The sequence below is a fragment of the Dicentrarchus labrax genome, unplaced genomic scaffold, assembly GCF_905237075.1.
Source record: "Dicentrarchus labrax unplaced genomic scaffold, dlabrax2021, whole genome shotgun sequence".
NCBI classification, from domain to species: domain Eukaryota; kingdom Metazoa; phylum Chordata; class Actinopteri; family Moronidae; genus Dicentrarchus; species Dicentrarchus labrax.
This window is the reverse complement of record NW_026136724.1, coordinates 7,633,755-7,643,758: the sequence shown is the minus strand read 5'-3', so window position 1 is coordinate 7,643,758 and position 10,004 is coordinate 7,633,755. Positions and strand designations below refer to the sequence as shown.

The following is a 10,004-nucleotide window of genomic DNA, read 5'->3' as shown; positions in this document are numbered from 1 at the left end:
TCTTCATAGCTTAGTTAATATGTCAATACTTAGAAATAAGTTACCTTCCTCTAAATATGTTGTTGAGGAATTTCTGTATTTCAAAAACTCATTCCTCGCGTGTTCGTTTTAATGAAGCAATAGGAGAAGATTTAGTTTCCTCAATAATCAGCTTTATTCTTAACACCAGTAGAATGTGCAAAGTTTACAGAGGGTTCAACAACGATTAACCTGACATGCACAAGGTCTGCCAGTTCACGAAGTCTGAGCAACCTCTTGTTCCTAACATCAGTTCTTATATTTTTGCAGATAACACACATAGCACCAGATGGTAGAATCTCCATCCCTCGTCCACTTGGTATCTCAACTCCAAGGATGGTGTTGTTGGGGTAGCCACAACCTGGAACTGGAAGGAGTCCGTCTGGCTCCATCATTGTTTTGTCTGATACTGACCTCAGAGGTCGTGTTTACCGCGATCTCTCCAAAAGAATGTCATGTTATATCTGCAACTACCCACACTCTTCTCCCTTATACTGTGCCTGCTATTCATATTCATTAATAAGTTATAATTCTATAACACATCATGCAAACATCTAATATTCCCTTAACAGCCCTTTATCAATGTAAGCATAATCAATGTAAGTACGAGTAAACATATTTCTATTCTAGTTAATAATCATACAGGTAAAAATATATAGAGTATAAATCACAAATATTGCAACAATGTGAATCACAATAATCTAACCATCACCTACACCACTGGTGGCAATAACATGTCCCAGAAAGCACTTGGAAAAGTCTAAACAAAACTAAGGTAATTACTACTCACACTTTACCGTCACATGTGCTGGGCACCGATTCCTTCTAGGCCTACTAATAATAAAGGGTGTCTTCAAATTCTGATATTATCTAGTAACTCTACTGATTGGTTAAGTATTGAAAACAGCAGCCCCAACAATTTGGTTTCATACAAATCAGACTATGTCTACCAATGTACAGTTTAGTTTTAGTTATACGCTGCTTAAAATATTTTGAACACCATTCTGGCTACTGCATACTGCATATAGTGTGTATATTATATTTTCTATTATATTGATTGATCTTATTTTAAGGTTATGGGAGCTTTTTTGATTAAATGATGTGAAGCAAGCATAATCTGCAGGGGGGTCTGCATTCAGGTTGCAATCTCTCTTGGAGGAGTTCTTCGAATCCCACTGACAGCCTTTGCCTTTAACGTGATATTGGCGAAGAAAAGATGTGTGTGTACGGTAAACAGAGTCACAGTGCTCATTACGCTGGTGGAACCACGTACCACTTCTGCCACACAGTGGTGGGACAACGTCATGACGTATGCTTTTACCATAGCATTAATACTGGCATATCGTGTCAACTCTAATACAAACCACTTTTGAAAAATGTCCCCTTAAGAACATTATCTACCATGGTAAAACAATGAAACAAAAGTTAGGGGCTATGACGTCATATCCTATCAGTCAGGATGGCCGAGCGGTCTAAGGCGCTGCGTTCAGGTCGCAGTCTCCTCTGGAGGCGTGGGTTCGAATCCCACTTCTGACATGAAATATTTTTTCATTGGAGCAGTTTCCTTGTGGTCAAAAGAAGAACAATATTATTATTATGGAATGATAATTTATTATTAAAATAATCAGTAATTTAAATAAAGTTAAAAGCAGAAAAAAGTTTCTTCCATGTCTATTAATGCAAACACACACTGTAACTTGTCCTGTGAATATTAGTTTATTAGAGTCCTTGAGAAAGACAAACCATAATACAATGTAACTATCAAACATGACAAATGTAGCTGTAAGGCTGCTCATCTTCAGGACAGTAAACTGTCTTTGATGGTCCTGCTGGAGCTGATGAAGGGGACATCTGGGGCTGCTCATCCACACTGGAAATGGATGAAGGCAGAAAAGGTGCAATAAGACTTAATTGCCCAACAAACGGAGTGTTCATCAATATATGAATTCTGATAATAACATGAAATAAATGTATATTTATCCTTTTAAATGAGAGGGTTCATAGTGCTCACTGTCTCCTCTTCCCGTCTCCTCTGGACTCCTCTTCCTGAAGGACAAATGTCAAAGTTGTGTCAACTATCAATGTGTGAACTATCAAATAGTATAGAAATCCTCATAAAACATATCCAATCCAACTTTATTTGTTAAGCACTTTAAAAACAACCAAAGTTGACCAAAGTGCTGTACAGGAGAATAAATAAGACATCATAGAATGAATGTATATTTACCTTTTTAGAGAAGAGGGTTCACAGTGCTGGCTGTCCTGTCTCCTCGCCTCTTGTCTCATCTGGTCTTTTTCTTGATTCCTCTTCCTGTTGTTTTCTCTTCTGTCTCTAAAAGACAAATGTCAGATAAGGAAGTTAATAATGAATAAAACAACATCAGCAGCCAGAAGAACTGTCCATCTGTAGAGGATGAGAAAACAGATGATAATAAAATAGATAAAAATGTATATGTATCTTTTTTAAGAGAGCGTTTACAAAGTATGCTTTCTCCTTTCCTCGTCTCTTCTGGACTCCTCTTCCTGAAGGACAAATGAAAAATAATAACTTCATCAAAATGAGAATTAATTACTACTTCACAATGTATTTAGGTGCTCTGATTACATGTTTTAAAATAAATGTTATAACTATTGCTGTCTGATGTCTCATACTTCTTCTAAAAGTTAGAATGTAATTTCATATTGTTTTAAGGTTTACTGGACACAGTTAGCTGAGCCACAGTTTATTTGCCATAACCATAAACTTCTGATTTTGAATTGAATTTTCATCGGAATCATCTGATAATATTATACATGTGTGGCCACAGGTTGAGTTATACATATAACAGTGATATAGCCACTGACTGAAACTGAATACATGTTTGTATTAGCTATGCAATGATAATGAGAGTAATGTGTATTCTTTTCCGCTTCAACAATCCAGTCAGTTCAGTTACCATTCTTCCCATGGTTATTCCCTTTCCAGGCAATGTATTTTCTTATCCTCTCTTGGACACTCCCTCACCGTTTATTCAATCAAGACAATTCCCTCTGCAGTCTTCAAGTCCATCCTCACACCTACATAATCTCATCTGTGCCATGACTGGGTTATTATTTGAACAATGTTTGAGCTAGGCTCAAATGATCCTGCTTTATGAATAAATCATACAATATAAATAAGTAGCCCAATTAATCCGTATTATCTTGTTAGTCTCTCCTAGAACACGGCTACACAACATCAAAGAGGGAAATATCTATTTTGATAATGACGAGCATTGATTGGCATTTATGCCTGTTGTAGTAAACAGCATAACAATTATTTCTTCAGTAACTCATAATAACATCAATACAGTATTGTAGTGCAAATCAAGTCTTGTGTGAATCCAGTCCTTGGCTCAATACACATACTAATGTTTGGATGCAGCTCCTCAGCATTTCATTGAGGATAGCAGTGTGGCTCTAGGGATAGCGATGCTGGTCTGCTGATTGGTCTTTCCAGACTGAGATAGTTCTACAACTATTGGATGGATTGCCATTCAATTTTCACGTGGACATTCATGTTCCCCAGAGGATAAATATTTCTGAATATGGTGATCCCGACTCCACAAACAGGTCAACATTTTCACGTATTCAGTGTTATATCTCAATATCTACATTATGGATTGAGACAAAATTTATTGCAGACATTCATGGTTCCCAGATGATGCGTCCTAATGACTATAGTGATCCACTAACACTAACACTAAACAGGATCAGATAGCCTAGCATTCTTGGTATATTATTTCTCTTAATATACCTCTGATTGAGACAAACACCTCTCTGATAAGCTGATAAACACTTTGGATATTAGATCACAGATTTGATTCATGTCTTTCATAATGTGGGTTAAGTGGTAATACAGGACACAGAGACCATGAAAACTGTGTGTCATGTTGCTTATTACTTTCAAGAGCAGAAGTCTGTTCACTGTTCAGTGACAATAAAAACACTGTTTGTTGTTGTTTTTGTGCTCAAATGTTAAATGAAGTTCTATCAAGAGCTTGGTTAGAATGTTGAGAAGCTCGCACACGCCATGAGAATGTTCATTATTCTAGAATGCTGACACAATAATGAACATCTTGGTTGGAATCTGCAAAAACCTCATTTGCATCTGACAACCTGAACCGAGTACTATCTCTTTGTCTTGTGAGAACAAACCCTTCAAACTATTGCAAAATACAACATCAATCTACATCTACGGATTCAACTTCAACAACAACTATATCAGAAAGTGTTACAATTCTGAAACTCCAGTACAGTTTCAAGTTGAACTCCAACTGTACAACTATCTTCTCTGCCACTGCTGTATCTTCACTGTGTCGACATGGACAGAAGATCTGGTACAAGAAACTTGGTAAGATTTTCTCATTTGACCCGGGCAGACTTTATTTAGCCCTCTCTAGCCCAGCAGACTTTTTCTTCTTGTTTTGTCAAAAGCATCAGTAAAACCTATTAAATCATTTGCTTGCAAGCAGATTAATATCCATACAGCTTGTTATGTTATGATATCCAGTAAGCCACACTGAGAAATACCTCTGATATCTTTTGAACATTAATAGCAAGGGATCATTTTATAATTGTAGTTGGGTTTCTTAGGCAAAAATGTGCCATATTTCTTCTCTCAGGATACCAAAACAGCTGCTATCAGTGTCGATTATAAATGGAAAAAAGTAGCCGTGCATGTGTGTAAGCCATGACCCAAACCTTACTTTAAGTTCCACCAAAATAATGTAAAAACACATTCACTAATTCACACTGAAAATAAATGTGGCAGCATGTCTTTGGTCTTTGGTAATAAGGTAATAAATTCATTTTTAATAGTCTATGGTCTAAGCAATGTTTAGTCTTCATAGAATATGTGTGTTGTTGCTCTCTGTTGAGGACTGCCCCAAGGAGTGTGGTCCTTACAGTAGATTTATCTGTGAGTTAGTGCACAGGTTGAGTTTCTCTGTGAATGCCATCACAAGACTTTACTCTGTGTAACACGCATGTTTCTGTCTTTCAGTCATTTGGCCCAGCGCATGTTGGTGCAGTCTCTTCCCAGCAGCACCCTGACTCCATCGTGCAGGGACTCAGAGAGGCCTTGTTCTCTGCTATCACTCAGATAAAGGGTCTTGAAGTCGAAAATAAAGCCCTGAAAGAGCAGGCTGGCCTGATGGAAAGCAGGCAGGTGGAGGTGAGCCAGCTCCAAGAGGAGCTGAAACAAAAAGATGACCTCCTCAAAAGAGAAATCAAGAAAAGGCGGGCCAGAACCAGAGCCCATGTGGACACCTTGGTCCTGCTGACTCAGAAAGAGAAAGAGCTGAAGACGAGTGAAGAGGAGTGGAGGAGAACATGTGACGTTCTGGAGGCGAGCCTCATCTCTAAGACCAACCAGCTTCAGGTTCGCTGCCTCATCTCATAATATTTCTTCAGAATGGTGACTTTGATTGTTAAAGCTGGTTTTAGATTGATTCAGAAAAAAGAATAAATACTGTTTTTGTCTTTTCAGAATCTCACTTTGAACAAAAAGAAGCAGAAGCAGAAGCAGTGGGTGAAAAAAGTGAAGAAGGAGCAGGAAGAGGACACAGTGAAAGAGGAGGAACAGGATGAGAATGAGAACAAGAATGAGAGCAAGAAAGAGAAAGAAATGATGGAAAAGGAAAGAAAGAACAATGGGAAAGAAAGGGGGAAAAGCAAAGCAATATGGGAAAGAAAGGTGGGGCAGAAAGAAAAAGCAAGTGTGGGAAAGAAAGGATGGAAAAGGAAAAGAAAGAAAAAACAAAGCAATATGGGAAAGAAAGGATGGAAAAGGAACAGAAAGAAAAAGCCAAGCAATATGGGAAAGAAAGGATGGAAAGGAAAAAGGAAAGAAGAAAAACAAAGCAAAATGGAAAGAAAGGAGAAAGACGGAGATGAAAAGGAGTGAAGAGAAAGACATGAATGATAAAAAGAGTCAAAAAAGAGGTGGAGTAACAAGCAGACGATGGGTGCAGACTGACAGGCACCAGTACAGAGGAAGAAACTGCTGGTTTAACTCCAGTCTGACACCAGCAGGAGATGCTTTCTACTGAACCCCCCCACCTTCTACTCCCTCCCTACCTTACCCTCTCCCCCTTTCCTACCCCATCCCTCTTCCCCTTTCCCCATCCCTCTTCCCCTTTCCCCATCCCTCTTCCCCTTTCCCCTTCCCTATCCTTTACCCCTCTCCCCCCTTACCCTACCCCCTCTACCCCCTAACCCTACCCCCTCTCCCCCTTTACCCTACCCCCTCCTCCCTTACCTAACACACACAGTCTTTTCTTGTGATTGTAGATGGTTCAATACATTTCTATCGAGCTGAACTACTTCTTTCGTTTGTTTCCATTTTTTTTTCGTCTTTGTCTGGTGACAGTCGGTCAGAAACAGCTGGATAGATCCAGTTCCTAAGGGCCTTAAATTGATACTTAACTCGCAGGAATCTTTAGAGACAAAGTCAGATAAATATTTCATATGCAACACCCACAGTCCATCACAACCCATCTCTCCACAAGATTTCTCCACTCCTCTGATGGTACCTACAGAATTGTTCATGTGCACATACACTCTCTGTTGTGATGTGGAGAGTTAGATAAATCAGTATGACGAGGATGGGCAAATGAACTTGAAATTGATAATAAGGTAACTCTGACAAAAATAAAACAAGTCAAAGTAAAATAAAGTTTTTGAAAATAAAAACTAAACAACGTTAATATGGAAACGACAGTTCAAACTGAAGGTTTACAGTATGGCATTGTCTGTCTATTGATCGGTCCACCAAAAACTACTGGATGGATAGACATTTGGTGCAGACATTTATAGCCCTGTAGGGATGTGCAGTTTATGACTAAATAACTGTATAACTATTAGGATTTTCTGTTAGTGGAATAGGGTCAACATTATAACTGCTAAACATCAGCATGTTAGCATTGCCAATGATAGCATGTATGTTGCATTAGTTCAAGCACCAGTGTGCCTACTACAGCCTCACGTGCAGCATGGCTGTAGACTTTTAGTCTTGTTGACAATATTGTAGGAACGAATTTGTGATTTGCAGGGATGAAACAAAACAAGAAGCCAAACCTAAGCTTTTATCTGACAGTAAACGTGGAAAGAAGCTGTCAAATGTTACTTTCTTGGTTTTATTTCTTCCAAGAGCCAGAAATACCTTTGACACTCTTTACACATATGCCACCTTCACATCATATGGGATGGGTGGTAGAGATGGGAAAGGTTCTCATGTTAACAGTTGTATTATTACAGAGTTGGCTGTGTGAGGATTAAATATACTGTACGACGAAAACAACACCATATCCATAAAAAGGTTTAATTACATTGAAAAACATGAACTCCTTCTTAAACTGCATATTTCAGTCATTTACATATTTACTCATTCAGATTGCAGGTGAATGAAACCAATGTAACAATTTTTGAAAATTCTAAATGCTATACAAGAAAATGAAACCCAATTCGTAACAACACTTTATAAATATAATAGTGACGGTACATGTTAAAGGACAGTTGGTCAATGAAGCATTTTACAGAGCAGATCCTCTGCAGTTTACAGCAATTTCATGTTGATTAGCCATTTAAGGAAGACATACGAGCAGACTGACGGAAAATGGCAAGCAGTAACAGGGGGAAAAAGAAAAAGATGAAGGTGTGCAATTACTACACAATGTGAAGTCGGCCAGGAGAGAAGTCATTTCACACCCAGAGAGACGAGCTTTTGAAGTGTATGACTGAGAGAGAGTGTGCAAGAACTTGTGTGTGTGTCTGTGTGTTTGTTGTATCCACTGTGGTGTGTAGAAGAAAGTACCAGGTGAGTTGACATCCCAACTTCCTACATCACCAGTCTCAGAGGGTTAGGTTCACTGGCTGAGTCTAGCCGTTTGTGAAAAGTACGACAATGCAATAAAATGGAAAATGACATAATGATGGGTTAAGGTCAGGGATTATTATTCTTTGGCATAGGCAGTAAAGGGTTCCTGAGTTAATTACTGGTTTAATGCACCACCCGGTGGGCACGCTAAGTGGTCTAAATCCAATGCACCCAAGATGATGCGTGACCAACAGGTGCACACTGGGTCTGGCTAAATGGTGAAATGCTCATGATTGGATCCTCGTCAGCATTCACGTTCATTGAAGAAATGGCTGACTGGTTATAGTGGGGAGAGAGGGTTGGGGGACTGGTTATAGTGGGACGGAGAGACTGAGGGCACTGGTTATAGTGGGACAGAGAGACTGAGGGGACTGGTTATAGTGGCAGAGACTGAGGGGACTGGTTATAGTGGGACAGAGACTGAGGGGAATGGTTATAGTGGACAAGAGACTGAGGGGACTGGTTCAGTGGGACAGACAGACTGAGGGGACTGGTTATAGTGGGACAGAGAGACTGAGGGCACTGGTTATAGTGGGACAGACAGACTGAGGGGACTGGTTATAGTGGGACAGACAGACTGAGGGGACTGGTTATAGTGGGACAGACAGACTGAGGGGACTGGTTATAGTGGGACGGAAACCTGTGCTCACATATTTAGCTTTAATATGTGTGTTTGTGGCAGTTTTTATTTTTTCTAAATATCCGTGTTGTCTGCCTTGGTGATGTTTTGTTCTGCTAAAGTGCCAGCTTATTTAATTTCTGTAGCCTAATAATGATTGTTTCCCTTTACTGCAGTGTCTGCAGCTCTTGTTTGGTCATTATTTTTTAATTTAGTTGTGTCCTCGTTTCTGGTTCATTTGAGTAAGGCTACACTAAGAAGGGCAGTTGTATAATTGATAATCAGTTGTATGCAGAGGCTGCTGAATGTTCTTTAATTTAATTAAGTCTATCATATAAAATTGTTCCTTATTCTTCCTCCACCCTCTTGAAAATGTAGGGTTTACTTATTAACTATTTTTACTTTAAATTATTTTCTTTAAAGTAACAGCACTTACTTCTAGTTGTCTTCTTTTTAATTCAACTTACTATTATTACTATATTACTACTGCATAACGTTTGTGATTTCCTTTCTTATTTATGTATGATTTTCATTAATTTAAATTATTTATTCATTATTTAATGAAACAAGCAATTTAGATGAATTTTTGGGAACTTTTTACACAATTCTCTGTATAATGTTTTCTTTATTTGAACAATAATACCTGTTATTGTTCTATTAGCTCATTGGTTGTTTTCACTTTTCTAATTCAGGACAAGGCTGTTTAGCAGAGTGAAGGTCCTGTGTAGCTTGGGTTCATGTTTTCACCATGCCCTTATTCTCAAAATATTTTGAAATGTATATCTTGATTAAAAATCTATCTTCACATTATAATGTAATAGTTCCCATTATAACAAACTTTCAATCTACAATACAGTATGTATTCTATGTAACTGTACATATTCCTTGTAAATCAAATGCATTTTTCCTTTTATTTCTTCCTTTAGTGCTCCTTGTATATAATTTGTTTTAAGGCATTAATTATTATTAATAATAATAATAATAATAATATTAATTAGTATTGTTATTATTTTAATATCTGTTTATACATTTTCTGTGTATGTGGCATGGAGCGGACTACAACTGCATTTGGCTCTGGAGCCAAGAGTATGTGACTCTGGGCTTTTATTATTCTTTGAAGAGATTAAGTATAAAAACTTTTAAAATACAGAGACAGGCAGATTTCCCTGGAACATAATAGTGAATTCTGTAAGAATAAAAACCTTTATTATGCAAGACTTCTACTGTTCATACACACTTCATCATCCAGTTATATTGCACTGATGCAAATAGAGATTCATATTCATACTAAAGTTCCCCCATTTCATACTGTTATAAAAATGACCATTCTACTTTAGCTTACTGCTAACTTTTGTACTTGTAACATGCAGTCACTGTGGACGTTCTGATGACTGGTTTTACAGAACAGATCATATTAAATACCCTGGTTGGTTTCTCCATATGTCTATTAATGCAAACACACACTGTAAC

At 38.0% G+C, this 10,004-nt stretch overlaps 1 non-coding gene across 1 annotated transcript; it reads left to right on the top strand.

Annotated features, from left to right (window-relative positions):
• The first annotated feature begins 1,471 nt into the window (after nt 1–1,471).
• On the top strand, nt 1,472–1,554 carry trnal-cag (transfer RNA leucine (anticodon CAG)). The gene has a single exon. It is a non-coding gene; the product is annotated as a tRNA-Leu (tRNA).
• The last annotated feature ends 8,450 nt before the right edge of the window (nt 1,555–10,004 follow it).